Raw genomic sequence first — 17,598 nt, forward strand, 5'->3', positions numbered from 1 at the left:
AGACTCAGAGGAGCACAACATAGATGGTACCTGAATTAGGAGAGCTAAGCTAAAGAGAGATTCAGTAAATAAACACATACTCGAATGAATGAATTGGCAGTGAGCTGTTACGTCGTCGTTAGGTAGCGAGGGTGATGATGATTTGACGTTGTTGTCGAGTGGAAGGAGGTTCTTACATGGTCGATGCAATCCATTGGCCCTGATGGTGGCGTGTTTGTCGTCACGTGATTTGGGGGAAGTATATCATTGCATTAGGCATCACTTTGATCCACTGGTTTGTTGCGGGTGAGGAAGGGGGCGGAGTTTCGATTGACTGGCGGGCGGAGGAAGGATGTGAGTGGCTAGCGTGGAGATGGGCGGAGCTGAGCACCTTGACCGGAACACAAGAAGTCTTGTACATCGAAAATCTTTATCGAATCTTCAGCCGGACTGATTCCCTCCTTAACACGCGACCTTGGCTGAGTTGAAGTTGGCTGGTTTGAATGGCTGATTATTTTTCATTTGTCGCTTACATCTTGCATCTTGTTGCACACTTAGGTTATATTGGGTTTGGTTTGGGAGGGTGGTGGACCTCTGTGGTTAGGAGTTCGTTCAGTTGACTGGTCTGACGGTTGAAAATATACATCATAGATATCGTTTGTGAACACTAATCTCAGATCATACGGATGGTGTGTGGTGTCATAGCATTAACTGACCCATTGTATCCCTTTGCCTGAATAGTTAAGGAAGAAGGCTGATTCTCCCTGACGCAACAGTTAAAGAAATGACTTTGTTGTCATGTAATCATTGCAGTGACCTGAAGTTCATATTAACTTTTTATTAACACACGGGCCAGTGACGGCATTCAGTGCCTTCACCGAGGTGTATGAGAGTCAGGCCAAAAGACTACACGTGAATGAATAAATAAATAGAAAGGAAAAGAACGGCGTGGCGAGTATTGCAACAAGTTTTTCCTGTTCAATCCATATGAAGAAATACCTGTGTATGATACTGATATGGTTTTTGATTGGAGCTAGGCTGGCGTAACCATAAACAGGAGTTCAGTGTAAATCATTACTTTTGGACATTTATCAGACATGCTGATTAATGCTACAGGTGGCGCTCCAAGACTGCTACTGGGTAATTTCATGGCGGCAGTAAGAACGGATCTGTATGAAAAATTGTGTATAATTCACCTTTATGAACGACTCAGGTAAGGCATTCGACACTCATTGGGCCTATGGTGTGTAATGATCTGTTTGTAATTGCGTATTTATATCATATGGAGAGGGAATATAAACTGGTGGGGTCCTGTCTCTTAAACGCTCTCTGGCATCGTACAATCCTTTAAACTTTTGCATAGGGTCCCCATTTGCCACGTCGTTGATCAATTTATTTCATTCATCCTCTACTCTTATACTAAGAAATTTCTTTGCAGTTTTTAGACAAGTTTCTTACTTGATTTCATGTTGTCCTGTTTATTGTTTTATCTCTACATCCTTCGTGGACTGTTGCACAGTCTGTGTCATCTGTCCCGTTTAAAAAGACATAGAGGTTGTGTTTAGGTTACCCTTATACTTTTCTGTCTTCTGTTGTGGACGTATTTATGGCCTCCTCCAGACTTTCTTTATTACCTCTTTTTCGTTATTTAGATGCGGGAACCAAACCTAAGATGCTTATTCAAGTTTTGGCCGAATTTAGGATGTGAGTAGCTTACTGAATATTTCCTTATCCATGTGTACTTGAAAGCTATTCTAATACCAGTAGACAGCTTGCCTCCTGCACTAATCTAGTGTGGGACACTAACGACTGGTTATGGGACATTATGAACACCCAGGTCCTTCACACAGAGATTTCTGAAGCGTCTTTGTTGTGCCTCAGAAATTTGTGCCTGGCGTGTCTGTGGCCTGCAGGTAAGTCTTTTCATTTGTGCTTGAGGAAGGGTATTTTTCTCTGACCCTAACGTTTTTTTCTATTGTATGTTTAAATATTTTGTTAATGTATTAAGCTGCAATTTTCAGGTCTCTGTCTGTCATTGTCAAAATTTCACTTCCACTCCCTAAGAACTTCTGCCATCTACGGCCGTGCGATGTACACATGTGGCTAACACTCTGCCGTGTGTGTGTGTGTGTGTCACCCACACAGGTAAACGAGGCCCCATACCCCTCACTTGTACCTGGAACATTATCGAGGTGGAGTGTCGTTTGACCAAGGAGATCCATCAGTTGAATACTGGCACAAGTGTTGCCAGAAGAAGTAGCCATGTTAGGATCTTGGGGCTCCAGTTGGGGGCAGTGAGTACTTTACATTAGATGACCACATCGATACTCATGTTCACTCGAGAATCGCTATTTGGAAAATCTAGTTTCGTGTGTATACCGATAAGGCTGGAACCTAGGGAAAGAATGAATGGCCACCTGTATCATAATAGATTGTCAGCTGTTATCAGACTGATGTAACACATGTGCTACAGAATGGTTGTATGGATTAAAATGATTCGGTGTGTCTTATGGCTATTATCTGTAGCTTTTTCTTTTATTTTTGTTCATATCACCATGACGAGGTCAGGAACTGGAGGTTACATTGTATGGTTTATATAACTGGAAGGATACCCCGATTTCAGGCTGATGTTAGAAAACGGAGACAATTGGGAATATCCTGGGGTTTATTAGGCAGTTTTCTCTACCTTAAGTCAGTCGGTGGTGGTGAGTGTTGCCACCCGCGCTACGGGGCTGGCCCGCCCTCGTTACTTCCTTCCTCACAAGCATATATCCTTTACGAATGACGTAGTTAGTGGTGTATTGCAAGGGGCCAAGGATCCATGGCCCGATTGTTGTGTGTGTGTGTGTGTGTGTAGGTGGGTGGGTGAGTGTGCATTTAAATGAGAAAATTCGATTTTTCCCTTAATTTTCCCGGGGTCTGAGAGCAAAGACTGCCTAGAAATGAGAAAAATCGTACTTTTCTCTGATTGTCCCAGGGCCAGATTTTTTTTTGGAGGTCCCTGATCCCCACGGAGAAAGGAGAGGAGAGAGGAGGCAGTAACATTTTGACCTTGTGGCCCCACACGGCATCGCTACTCCACTGGTAGATATCTCGTTATTTCATCGCATACGATGCACATCGACACATTTTTCAGTATGATATTTTCTATTTCATTTCATTTCTGTGAAAACTTGATTTGTTAAGAAAATGAAATTTGATGATTATAGTTTTTTTTTCCTTTTCTTTTGTTCACAGGTGCAGCCAAGGCAGGCGGAGGATCATTACGCTGATAAGGTAGGTTGACTTTCGAAGTGCATGAATTTCCAGGGAAATTATAGTGGTTAGGAAGGATGGTCGTCCTCAGTACTCGTCTGAGTGACCAGGTCATGTGGTTCGGTGAAACCCGATGCACGACTTCTGTCCTGGCTGACGCAGTGTGTGTGTGTGTGTGTGTTGTGGACCCAGAAGGGATTTTCACTCATTGCTAAACACTCATTTCCCCCCAAACCTTTTCTCACAGCGTATGATTCTGAATGGTCCTCAGTCTCGTATCTGTATTCAATGAGGATGAGAGGTCGGAGTAGTTTGGAGAAGTGGTCGACGTGTATCATGTTTGATGAGGTGAGTCGCTCATGCATCAAGCCAGCTGTCAACACCCCGCCATCTACGGCCGCGCGATGTGCACATGTGGTTAATCTGCAGCATGTGTGTGTGTGTGTGTGGTTGTGTGTCACTCACACAGGTAGACGAGGCCCCACACCCCTCACTTGTACCTGGAACATGATCTGGAAGGAGTGTCGTTTGACCAAGGAGATCCATCGGTGGAGAAGTCATGGAACGCTTCGTGTTCTTGGTTCATCAGTGAAAGTTGATAGACGGATTCAGGGGATTCATACACCACCAAGCGTTCTTGGTGATTGATGCTAGTGAGGAGAGAAGAGCCGACAGTCGGGTAGAGCTGCAGCTGCTACAGCTGCTGTGGGCTGATGATACAGCTGGTTATGCTTCTGCCGCTTCTGCTGTGGGCTGATGATAAAGCTGGTATTACTGCTGCTGTAGGCTGATGATACAGCTGGTATTGTTGCTGCTGTGGGCTGATGATACAGCTGGTTATGCTGCTGCTGCTGTAGGCTGATGATACAGCTGGTTATGCTGCCGCTGCTGCTGCTGTGGGCTGATGATACAGCTGGTATTACTGCTGCTGCTGCTGCAGGACACTTTGATTAGTGAAAATGACTTTAAGAAGATGGCATATTAGTAGTAATGATGATGATGATGATGATGATGCACGTCCATCGTGGGTAGCAGCGATGATAATGATGATGATCCTTCTGTAGGAAGGTCTTTCTCGTTTTGCTGACAACCCTAATGTTTATAGATATGACGTTGTTCATTTTCTTATTATTTTCCCAGACTTGATCGCCATTTCCTGCGTAAATGAGGCAGCGCCAAAAACAGACAAAGAAAGGCCACATCCGTTCACATCCATACTCTAGTACGCCAGTGCAGTGCACCGAAACCACAGCTCCCCATCCGCAATCCGGACCCATAGACCTTTCCATGGTTTACCTAGGACGCTTCGCATGCATTGGTTCAGTCCATTGATAGCACTTCGACCCCACCCCTGTATACCATACCGTTCCTATTCACTGTATCCCATGTACGCACTTCGACCCCTGTATACCATACCATTCCTATTCACTGTATCCCATGTACGCCTTTTCCCTCCACTTCTGACACATATATCCCGCTTGTTAACCTCTCTTCACCTCTTGTTTGGGGTTCATTAGCCTGGCTGTGGGTACTGGCAACTCGAGGCAGGTTGGGTCATTGGGCGTACTGTAATCTCGGCCCCCAATTGGCTAGTTGCGTCACTTAGGGGGTGTTGAAATCTAAGCCCCTGTTGGGTGGTTGGGTCACCCAAGCGTGTCATTAAACCCTAGGCTTCCATGACTGACCCTTGTTGTCTTGCGAACCTGCTGCAGATTTTTTTGTCGACGTATGAATACTGTGGACATGATGTGGGCTGTGAGGACTGGAGGTGAGTGACGGGTGTGCGGGCAACGTGATGCCCGGCCCTGGCGCGTCACTCACTTTAAGCAACCAGCACAGGGCACACACACACACACACACATACACGCCGCCGCCCACACACCTGCCAGGGTCACAGCCTGTAGAGACACTAGGCCAAACCCACCCAGTAATCTTCGGCGGGAGTTTGCATATTACACCTTCACCAGAATGGTTGAGGGTAGGGCCTGTGTGGTATTGACCAGCGAACACTTGAGGGCAGGCGATATCTGGCCACCCTCTGTGTATCATAGTTCCGGGTAATCTTGGGTTTTGTCTGTATTCTTCTTCTTTTTCTTCTGCTTATCATTATTATTATTATTATTATTATTATTAATATTATTATTATTATTATTATGTTTCATAAGCTTTTATATGTTTTCTGTATTGCTTTATTCTCCTAATGGTTCACTTATTCCGGCGAAACCAACCATTTTATTTCTAGACACCTGCCCATATGCGTGTTGTGTCAACAGAGCTCACATCAACGTGACCTACACTCTAAAAGCTTTTCGCTAAAATATTTCGGTATCAGTCGACTGTATGCTGTTAATAAAGTGAACGGAAAGCAAAACGTCACTGGTCATGTGATGTAAACACTGACTCTTGAAACAGAATTGAGGTAGGACAGTTTTTTTCAGTTTATATCATGGCGACGCCTCCCCAGTTTATCGTTGAACATGTAAACGAAAAGTCCAGTGTGAGTAGTATTCAAATCCGAATATTCATGATGGTGAAGAATGATAGAAAAAGACAAAAAAAATGTGTTGAAATGTTGAGCGTTGTGGTCCTACCCTTACTTCCCTACAAGATTTTGAACCTAAGCCGCTGCTGCGTTCCTCTCGCCTCAACCATATTGTGGGGCCTGGATGTGGAAAGGGAGCTGTGGTTTCGGTGCATTGTACATGACAGCTAAAGACTGAGTGTGAACGAATGTGGCCTTTGTTGTCTTTTCCTAGCGTTACCTCGCGCGTGTACAGGGGGAGGGGGTCGTCATTTTATGTGTTGCGGGGTGGCGACGGGAATGAATAAAGGCAGCAAGTATGAATTATATACATGTGTATATATGTATATGTCTGTGTATGCATACATATGTATACGTTGAAATATATAGGTATGTATGTGTGCGTGTGTGGGCGTGTATGTATATACATGTGTATGTGGGTGGGTTGGGCCATTCTTTCGTCTGTTTCCTTGCGCTACCTCACTAACGCGGGAGACAGCGACAAAGTAAAAAAAAATAAAGATACTTATAATACGTAGTAAGCACAATGATATTTCAAATAGATTTTCTTTATAATCAATGAACAATAAAATGTATGTCAACACTATAATCATAGACTGATTTGTTAGTATCCAGCCAGTTTCTTACAAACACAGGAACAATGGCTGATATTTTCAACATTATGCATTCTGGATCCCCTCGAAAATTCGTTATAAATGTTTATTTCACGAATTATGGATTCTGTTCTGTTCGCTCCTCTGACAGTGCCCAACTTGGTACCGCCATAATAAAAGACTCACAACACATGTGTCTTGTTTTCAGTGATATACATCACTGTACCTCGTTCTCGTAACGAAGATATATGTTGAAGTGCCAATTTCAGCAGTCCTCGACTGTTTTTGTACAATATAAAGCCATGGTATTGGCTTGACATCTTAAAGAACCGACGAGAATTCGTTTATAAGTTGGTTGGGCCAAATAGTCTCAAAGAGCACGCGAAGTGTTGCCAGACGGAAGGTTTTAAGATATGTCAAATGGATGTCATGCAGGGAACATTATACTGGACGGGTGTTACTGTGGACCACCATCATCACCTGGTCCTGTGGCCATATGCACTGTGGACCACCATCATCCCCTGGTCCTGTGGCCATATGCACTGTGGACCACCATCATCCCCTGGTCCTGTGGCCATATGCACTGTGGACCACCATCATCACCTGGTCCTGTGGCCATATGCACTGTGGACCACCATCATCCCCTGGTCCTGTGGCCGTCACTGTGGACCACTATCATCCCCTGGTCCTGTGGCCGTCACTGTGGACCACCATCATCACCTGGTCCTGTGGCCGTCACTGTGGACCACCATCATCCCCTGGTCCTGTGGCCATATGCACTGTGGACCACCATCATCCCCTGGTACTGTGGCCATATGCACTGTGGACCACCATCATCCCCTGGTCCTGTGGCCATATGCACTGTGGACCACCATCATCACCTGGTCCTGTGGCCATATGCACTGTGGACCACCATCATCCCCTGGTCCTGTGGCCGTCACTGTGGACCACTATCATCCCCTGGTCCTGTGGCCGTCACTGTGGACCACCATCATCACCTGGTCCTGTGGCCGTCACTGTGGACCACCATCATCACCTGGTCCTGTGGCCATATGCACTGTGGACCACCATCATCACCTGGTCCTGTGGCCGTCACTGTGGACCACCATCATCACCTGGTCCTGTGGCCGTCACTGTGGACCACCATCATCACCTGTTTCTGTGGTATATAAGTCGCTTCAACCTCTCGTTTTGACATCCACTGTAAGAAAATGACAATGATGGTTAATTGAAAGTGTCATATTCATTTTTCTAAGTACGATGTAATATGTCAGAGTCAAGTGTTTCTGGCAAGTTGCGTATCCAGTCGGTCAGTTTTGTATACACAGCTTCCGTGCGAAGATTGATATAACATCACCACTCCCCGTCAAGTGCATAACTATGTGTTGTCATGCTGGAGATATAGATGTTCTGGACTTTTACAACACCTTTGCTGGGAAAATGAGTGATGGCTGCTCTGGCTGTGTTATGATGGTGATGTTGGCTGGTCTGGCTGTGTTGTGCTTTGCCATGCTATGATGGTGGTGGTAGTTTTCTGGCTGTGTTATGATGGTGATGTTGGTTGGTCTGGCTGTGTTATGATGGTGATGTTGGCTGGTCTGGCTGTGTTGTGCTTTGCCATGCTATGATGGTGGTGGTAGTTTTCTGGCTGTGTTATGATGGTGATGTTGGTTGGTCTGGCTGTGTTATGATGGTGATGTTGGCTGTTCTGGCTGTGTTATGATGGTGGTGTTGGGTGTTCTGGCTGTGTTATGATGGTGATGTTGGCTGGTCTGGCTGTGTTGTGCTTTGCCATGCTATGATGGTGGTGGCAGTTTTCTGGCTGTGTTATGTTAAGGATGGGGATGTTAGCTGTTCTCGCCGTGTTGTATTGCGTTAGTGATGTTAGCTGGTTAGCTCTCAAAGCACTAGGCTGAGCCCACCTGAGGGCCAATATTACCCACGCTGCTGGTGTAGGAAATATTCGAATATTCAGATATTTTCCATATTGTTCCACACATAATTGCTCGTGTGGTACCAGCCTGGTATTAGAGCAATATTGGTTGGTAACCAGCAAGAAGGCAGGCGTGTCTGTGATGCGTTGATTACCGCAAATTACCGCCTAATTCGTAATCACTTGCAATTAAAGGTGACTTACATGTGATCAGATTAGGTACATAGACTTATCATCTTCGTAAGGATTTACTCTTTGCAAGACTTGGATGGTCGTACGGCAAAGGGGGAAAGTACGTCGGTGCGATCCTTGAACACGTCGGCATAACCCTTGGGTCTGAGGGCCTGGCTTTTTCGACTCCGCCCTTAAGGGTTAGGTCGAGGGCGAGCCCATCGTACACAGACGGTCGGTCGTACAGCATCGCTCGTGAGGGTCGTACCGCCGTGTTCAAAGGGGTCGGTCGCACAGTCTTGCTCAAGGATCGTACCGTCGTGCTCGATGGTCGTACCGTCGTGCTCGATGGTCGTACCGTCGTGCTCAGTGGTCGTACCGTCGTGCTCAGTGGTCGTACCGTCGTGCTCAGTGGTCGTACCGTCGTGCTCGATGGTCGTACCGTCGTGCTCACGGGTGTCAGCGTCGTGTTGAAGGGCCCAAATCGTCGTGTTCAAGGGTCATACTGTCGTGCTCAAGGGTCGTGCGGTCGTGTTCAAGGATCTGTGCGTCATGCCCAAGTATCGTACCGTCGTGCCTTGGATTGGAATCGTCGCGCTGAAGGGTCGTACCGTCGTACTCACGGAGTCGTACCGTCGCTGTGATCAAGGCCTTGAATCTCGACGGAAACGACCCACCCGGGAGAGGAGGAGGAGGAGGAGGAGGAGGAGGAGGAGGAGGAGGAGGAGGAGGGGAGGAGGAGGAGGAGGGGAGGAGGAGGAGGGCCTGGGCAGGATGAGAGAGAGAGAGAGAGAGAGAGAGAGAGAGAGAGAGAGAGAGAGAGAGAGAGAGAGAGAGAGAGAGAGAGAGAGGAGGAGGCGGAGGAGGAAGCGGAGGAGGAGGAGGAAGCGGAGGAGGAGGAGGGAGGGGGGAGGAGGAGGAGGAGGAGGAGGAGGGCCTAGGCAGGATGAGAGAGAGAGAGAGAGAGAGAGAGAGAGAGAGAGAGAGAGAGAGAGAGAGAGAGAGAGAGAGAGAGAGAGAGAGAGAGAGGAGGAGGAGGAGGAGGAGGAGGAGGCCGAGGAGGCCGAGTACCCTCCCGTCCCCCTCACCTCCCTGGTTCCTTAATGGCAGGTACCCCTCCCTTCCCCCCAGGTAACGCAAGACGCCGGGGGACGTCAATTAACGTCATACCATTAATTGGTAATGATTAGTTTGGTATTGCTTGATGGTGGGTCATTACCTGTGGGATATGCGTGGGCCAATTGGCTTCATGCCTTGCTTGGCTGATTGGGGCCATGTCCTAAACACCGTTCTGGCGCCACCGAATGTAATGAGCGGTGTTTAGCAGTCATTTTTTTTGCTATTAATTCTTAAGTTGGCCACCAGGCAACAGACTTCACATTGTCAGACTAGGATGCACACACACACACGCTAGGATGTATGTGTGTGTGTGTGTGTGTGTGTGTGTGTGTGTGTGTGTGTGTGTGTGTGTGCCGACACAGAAGTCGTCATAGCACATATATACAAGGTTCAGAGACGGGGCAACGCTAGTGTGAAACTCTCTCCCCGTAACGCACAGTTATCACTCACTAATAGTTATCACACACACACACACACACACACACACACACACACACACACACACACACACACACACATACAGAGGGGAAATAGCTAAGTGATGAAGCAGTGAATGTGGAGAGCATTACACTGTTAAAGTTACATGATAAACTAGAAGGGTTGGCCATAGGACACTTGTGTTGCCTGCTGTGTAGTATAGTAATTTAGAGTCCGGTTAATAACGGGTGAAAATACTGTTTGAAAAGAATTGTATTAAGATGGCATTTTCGTCAAGGGATAAGCTAGGCTAAGGGCCAGGTTAAACCTTTCTATACGTGGCATAACTCAGGCACAATCCTAACTAGAGTTGCGGGTCGTATGCCACTATTTTTCTTTCGTAGGTTTTAACTAACGTGATCCCAAACAAAGCGGCGACCTCTTAGTGTCTGTCATGCTATGTAGGCCACCATAAAAGCGGGGTTTCCTCGGGGCATCTTCTAACACACTGAGTGTGGTGGGGCATCGACCCCAGCGGGCTGTATTCCATGCTCGAGCACTGACGGGAAAATTGGCACATCTTTTTTTTCCAAGTATAAGCACCCATTCGTGGAGAGACCTCGAATGTTGAATACCATTACCACATGCACGGATCGATCATCTTGGAAAAAAAAAAGACAGCTTATGTCACGCGCTTCGAGAAATTGTTAACTGCAGACTGGACATTGGTGGTCCTCCTCCTCCAGCGACAATAGAACAATAACACCTTAAGAAGTAGATTGAAGAAATCAGACGCTACATGAACGTTCTAACGCAGGAAAAAAAAAATATAGCCTCGTTTCCTATGATCTGTTATGGAGGAGCAGCAGCCTCTCGCCAGTATGGTAGAGGGCCAGAGACATCAGATATGGTGGGTGGGTCTGGCTCGCTGCCCCCAGGTCGCAAGGCCCGACTTAGCTCTCACCAACCTGGGGACCCTTGCTGTGTTAACCCCCCAGTCGCAGCCTCTGGTGCCCCTCGCCTACAATTATCTGGTCATGTGGATATATACTGTGTTGTAGTATCGATTAAACATTCTGTACATTTGGTTATACTTACCTGTTACATTGCTTGGGAACGCTTAAAAAAATTAACATTCTGCGTTGTTTATACGAATGGGAACGCCTAAAAAGATTAACATATTCTGCGTTGTTTATACGAATTGTTGGCTTCAGAGATAAACGTTTCTGCAGAAGATTTAAGAATAGAAATTGTACATAAAGATGGCCTCGCTTAAGGGATGAATGGTTACTCAGTGCCATGTGAAATATAAGGTAAATTGCTCTTTGTTTCGTCGTCCATATCTGCCCATTTCACCTTGGTACTACAAGAGACATGCGTATTTTTCTTTAACTGAAGATGATGGAGTAATGAATATCATAGAACGAAGTCTCTGTACGTGAGAGTTACTTCAAGGTTGAGTTCGCTGACAATGCATTCACACACTTCCCAGGCTGGGCACACCAGCCTGTGGTGTGTTTGGTCGGTGATGCACGGGTCCCTGCCACCACCCCTCACCTGTATATCAAGTCCCTTTGTACCCTGTCACTGTGGCTAGAGGTAACATCAAACGATCCCTTCGTCAGCTAGTGTTCATCATAGGTTCTTAGCTTGAGCTGTCAGACCCACGTTTACTTTCTTTCCCTTGGCCTTCCACCTGCCCATGGCAGTCACGGCACATGACGGCCTTCTGCTGCACAGGGACTGGCTCAGGGTTAAATCCTGACGATACGTGATGCTACTGGGAACTCTGTGAACCGCCACTCCCATATACTGCTGAGGCATTTGTAGTCTCACCTGCGGCAGTTTAGATGTTCTAAAGTTCAGATGAGATAGTCTGAAGCTTGTTCACAACAGCTGAGACAGTTTGAACCTTAATCACAACAGTTTAGTCTAAAAGTTTATTTATAACATCTGAGACTGTCTGAAGCTTATTTACAACAGCTGATATAGCCTGAAGCTTATTTACAACAGCTGATACAGCCTGAAGCTTATTTACAACAGCTGATACAGCCTGAAGCTTATTTACAACAGCTGATACAGCCTGAAGCTTATTTACAACAGCTGATACAGCCTGAAGCTTATTTACAACAGCTGATACAGCCTGAAGCTTATTTACAACAGCTGATACAGCCTGAAGCTTATTTACAACAGCTGATACAGCCTGAAGCTTATTTACAGCAGTTGAGATAGTCTGAAACTTGTTTACAAAGGTTGATAACATCTTCGTCAGCTACACTTGGGTTACTTCTTACTCCTCGAGGAGCGGAAGTTGAGCGGCTTCAAAGGAACACACGCAGGACTTTAGCGTCCATTTCTGCACCATTTTGATTTGAAGTTTCCGGTTCGTCTGTTGACATAGGGTTATATGAAAGTCTTGTACAGGGATCAAAGCACATTTTATCTGTTGATTTCCTCACGTTTCTGAGAACATCAGCCACTCCTTGATGATCAGTAGAGGTTTTGGGATGTATTCTGTTACAGAGAACGCCTGGTCTAAATGGACTCTCATCAGAAAGAAAGGCGTCCTTGATCAAATCCCATCCCTTGGGACACAGTCCCAGGAATGATAACGAAATGAGTTCGTGCCCGAATCCCATTCCGTCGCCATTACGTTAACAAGACGAGGTTGAAGCGACGAAACTTGAGAATCGTTCCATCAACGACAGTTGAAGGAGTTCCACCCCTCGCATTCGGTGCCCGTGTTGTGAGCCAGCCCTCCTACACAGGCATCTGTGTAGAAGCTAAACATTCTCAGCGTTCACGTCACGTATGCCTAATGCTAACACGTGTCACACCAGGTTTAACCCCTCGCCAACAACGGAGCACAACAAAGGCTCACTTGTCGCGTACAGACAAGCAGCGCCCGGGCAGGCAGTGCGTCACTCTTGAGGACAATAAAGCGGGTGATGTGGCTGATGGTGGGGCCAGACGAGGAACCCGCTCATGGTGTCCGGGCGGGACCTATGGTCACCATCAGTGTGTCAGGCGGGAGAGACACCTTGAGAGATAGTGAGCCAGCGAAGTGAAATAGAAGAAGTAGAAAACTCATTAATGATGAATATCGGCTGTTTAGATATACGTATATGATGACTGGAGAGATACAGGGAGTGTACCCAGTTACACGAGGACTTATGTGGGGAGTCAGGGAGCAGGACGGGCCGCCTTCAGTGACGCTGGCCAGGTGCTCAGGCCTGGTGCGCCGGCCATTAGGGCGATGGCCCAGCCTGGCTCTGGCCCGCCTCAAAAGCAGGCTCATGAATGGATTGAGAGAGAGAGAGAGAGAGAGAGAGAGAGAGAGAGAGAGAGAGAGAGAGAGAGAGAGAGAGAGAGAGAGAGAGAGAGAGAGAGAGAGAGATTGCATGATTTACATCGTCGCCATCATTGTTTATCTCAGAGCTCTCGCCCCTGGTTTTGGTCTGGGAGGGACTAGCTCCTGCGGCAGGTGCTACAGCTTAGTAAGGCAAGGGCGTTGTGCCTTGAGAACTCTGCTGGTGCACTCCCAGCCTTGGGCATTCTCCTGGTGCACATCCAGCCCTGGGCCACCCTACTGGTGCACTCCCAGCCCTGGGTCACCATGCTGGTGCACTGACTAGCGCAAGGTGCAGGGCCCTCCCTCCTGGCGGGGTCTGGACCAGACAGCGCACCTCAGGATTATGATCATGACCTGTGCGACGCGCCGCTCGCTCGGGCTCTTACCGCCTCCCACATCATCCTCTATTGACACCTGAAGACCTTTACAGGTCCTCCGCCCCCGCTCGCACCTCCTGCTATGGTATGGCTTAATGTCGTAACCTATGGGGGAAGAGCCGTGCCGCTGTTTGGAGAATATACAGCGTAAAATTATGGCTTATCGTCGCACCAGTGAGTTGCCGACGTCAGCTGCGGCTCAGTAGCGAATCATTCCCAGTGGGGCGGGCGAATACTGGCGGTTGAGTGGCTGTTGCAACACCTCCTCCTGCTGACACCTGCAGGAGAGTGGTTATGTGTTGGGCGGAGGTCACACCCTGTGGCTGGCATAACACGTATCTCTTCCCCTGTATATCATCGGGTGGCACGCGAACGGGCGGCGCGGCTCTCCGGCGGCAAGGCCACCACCGCCCGCACTCACGAGTCGGTCGCCCTGAGGGAGCGACTTGAGTATACAGGGATATAGCCAGATAACAGAAGGCCTCATGGTCTATGACGGAGTTATCTGCTGTACGGCTGTAATGATATGGTACATTCCAGATCTTTGATGGCGAGGGGATTGTACAGCAGAATGCTCCCCCCTCACTCACCACTCCCATCAGCACATATGTTTGGTTTGGGGCCAAGTTTCTAGTAGTATTTCGTAAGCTTGTTTGGATTCTGTTTTGGGGAGGGATCTCATCGGATTGGAGTAGAAATACTTCACGTGTGGAGTCTGGATCGTCTTTAACGTGAGCCTGAGTTGGTTGCTGTGGGTGATGAGGTTCAAAATACCGAAGAAGGAGTACCAGTTTGCTCTGTGCTTTTCAGTTGAGTGATGGCGGTGTTTATAGAGTCTGGTTTTGTACTGTGATTCCTACTGATAGCGAGTGGTCATGTCTGAGCTGGTTTCACTGTTTTAAAAGCTCTGCATCCTGTAGGGAGAGGTTTGAGGGATATTTCTTTCTAAGTCCTTGCAGAATGTGATTTTTGCTGGTCTGGTTGATGATGATATACCAGTGTGGGATAGCATGATACAGAGATGGAAGAATCACCTACATTGAAGCCATGAAGCGTGAATTCAGATCCTCAATGTAGATGTTTCTTACCACCACTCCTATTCTTTCCCTCAGAACCTGTACGCAGCGATGCTCTACCAACAGAACCTAACCCCAGCACAGAGTGTACACCACGTCTCTATGATAACAGCTTAATACCACACAGAAGTACCTAGAAAGGCCAACATTATTTGCGTGGTAATGTCGTATTTCTCCCTCCATGCGATATACACGTCACATATCTCTGTATCAAGACTCATCAAAGTTAGTTTGAGGATGTAGGGGTCACTGAGGGAGTTTCATGAACAGTGGCTGGAAAGAAAATGGATTGACGAAAATAATGCCATTTCTGATACCGTTTGACTTCAGCAGGAAGCTGAAAGTGGTCGCCACATATCTGTCATGGGCATTATGTTGGCCACACGTAAAGACAACGCCATGCCAAAATTCGTAAACATTGGCGGAAATATGGCCAAGTATGGCTTCAAAAAAGACAACATTGTGTTCTTCGATGACGTCCGACCGCTACAGAACAGCCCCCCAAAAATATTCAAGTTGAAATGTGACCGTCAAAAATTCAGTATACGCAAGGAGTGGGACATGCAGAAAGACATTATTGTGTCAAGTTTCATAAGCACAGGAATAGAAAAAAAAAAGAAACGAATCTTGAAGCGCACAGGACTGGACAAATGGCTTAAAACACGTATCTTATTATGGACAGTCTATGGAACTTATGCAGGGATATAGGTAGGTCTGGTTTCGTCTGAACTGATTGAGACTGTAAGGTATAACATTCCAAAATATATAGTTTGCGACCGCTTGGTATCTGACCTCTCCCCCTCAAAAAAATAATGCCTTTAAAAAACCTAGATCGAGAAAATGAAAGAAAGCTTTCGGCATAATAAGCCAAGGTGCGTGTTTACCTTGTTCCAAATTAACCTGCCTCGGAGTGAGGGATCGGCGCAAAACCTTGATTGTTGGGAAGAAGAAGGAAAAAAAAATTGGAACAAGAACAGCACGTCTCCCTAAGGGAGCCATAACATTACCGGAGTTCTAGATAGGAAAAAAAACCCAGATCACGTGATGTATACAGACTGGTATGTGGAGTGGTAGACTTGGGAAGTAGATCCTATGTGGCAGGCTCGGGGGGCGCGCCGTGCCATACATCATGAGGGTAATGCGTGGTGGTGTGTGCACGATGGCCCGCTGATAAGGACCACTGGCCACACCTTATACCGAGATAAGGGACAGGGCGGCTGGGTTCCCAGGCCAAGGATGGCCGAGTGCTCCCCAGGCTGGAAAATCCTTCCCTTGTGAGGCCGACCTCAGTCCCACTTGGTTCCCGACCCAAGGAGACGAGGTGCGTCCCTTAGCCACGACGGTACGATCTCTGAGCCCGAAGGTACGGCAACTTAGGCGCGACGGTACGAGCATTTGGGTATGGTGGGCTAGAGTCAAGTCAAGTCAGAGGTTAGGGTACAGTATTCAAGGGTTTTGTACCGTCGTGCTCAAGGGTCGTACCTTCAAGTTCAGGGATGTACCGTCGTGCTCGGGGGGATGTACCGCTCTGCCCAGGAGACGTACCGCTCTGCCCAGGTGGACGTACCGCTGTGTTTAGGTGGTATACCCTCGTGTTCAAGGGGTTAGGACAGCGTGGTTGGCGAGGTGGGCGTGGCTCGTAATTGCCCAGTAAGGTTGTTTGGCTGTTGGACAAAGTGTTCGTGCGCGGGGGTTGACGATGGTTCTTTTGTTGTACCAAGTTATGACTACCTGCCTGCCTGCCCCCCTGCAGCAACACCCTCCCTCACATCAACTGAACATGATAATTGGCTGGGTATATAATTTTTCAACCGGAAAGAAGAAGAAGAAGGAGGAGGAGGGGAGAAGAAAAAAAGAACTTCTGAATGGCGTGTGTTTTATGAAAATTGCTGTAATTATCCCCCGGAGATAAAACTGACAGGGTTGTGACGTAACTTATTACAGGTAGAGACGCATTTGGTTCGAACCACCTTCTCTAGGGTACACAGGAAGCCCCCTGGGAGACCGCCTCTTATGGCAGAACCTCCCCCCAAAAAAAAAATTATCGATCTTTTCAAGGTGTATCTCCACACCTGTCTGCCTGGCTCTCCGGTTAATGTTCGACTGAAGAGAATATTTCAGTACGACTTAAAAAAATGATTCTATGCCGTGAGTAGGCATGCTTTTAGGACTTTATACACATAAGGTTGTTTCTGTGGCTGAGAGCTACGACTTGATCGCTTAAACACTTCGTAGAAAGGGATCAAAATAATCTGTTCGAGTTCCGTAAACGTAGGTTTTCACCTGGGATGATAATCTAAATAAGGGAAGAAAGTCATTCATTTCTTTCTTTCGACGTGAATCTCCCACTAACCTGTATTGATTAGGTTCAATAATTGGGCAGTGCGACAAGTCGACAGTGATTACTGCAGCCCTGGTGGGCACACACCTTCCCCTTGGCAGTGATGCTGTCAAAACGACTCTTGGAGGACTAATTCTTCCGTCAGCACAGAGGAGTGAAAGCTCTCGATGACATCTGTGTTTTCTAGGAGGCTACCGGTGTTGAGGGGTTATGGTTGGTGTGCCTTCGCCAGGGCCAGGTTGCGTCTGCCTTGCGACACTCACACCTCCTCACCCACCGTAATGCAACCTCTACTACAGGATTTCCACGTCAGTATACTACATGGATTTTCCTTCATAGCAATTCCCAGCTGGTTGATATTGCTGAACAGGAGACTTATAACAAGACCCACATAAAATCCATCCTGAAGGAGCTGCTCGCCCAGCCATCACCCCTATGGACGC

At 47.4% G+C, this 17,598-nt stretch overlaps 1 protein-coding gene across 1 annotated transcript in view; it reads left to right on the plus strand.

The window, feature by feature from the left end:
• LOC139756640 (uncharacterized) overlaps positions 1-17,598 on the plus strand; it is a 333,434-nt gene that overhangs the window by 2,893 nt on the left and 312,943 nt on the right. The window contains exon 2 of the mRNA XM_071676311.1: positions 3,217-3,255. The gene's annotated coding sequence lies outside the window, so the exon portion shown is untranslated. The remainder of the gene's footprint in view (positions 1-3,216; positions 3,256-17,598) is intronic.

Source organism: Panulirus ornatus, chromosome 22, assembly GCF_036320965.1.
Source record: "Panulirus ornatus isolate Po-2019 chromosome 22, ASM3632096v1, whole genome shotgun sequence".
NCBI lineage: Eukaryota > Metazoa > Arthropoda > Malacostraca > Decapoda > Palinuridae > Panulirus > Panulirus ornatus.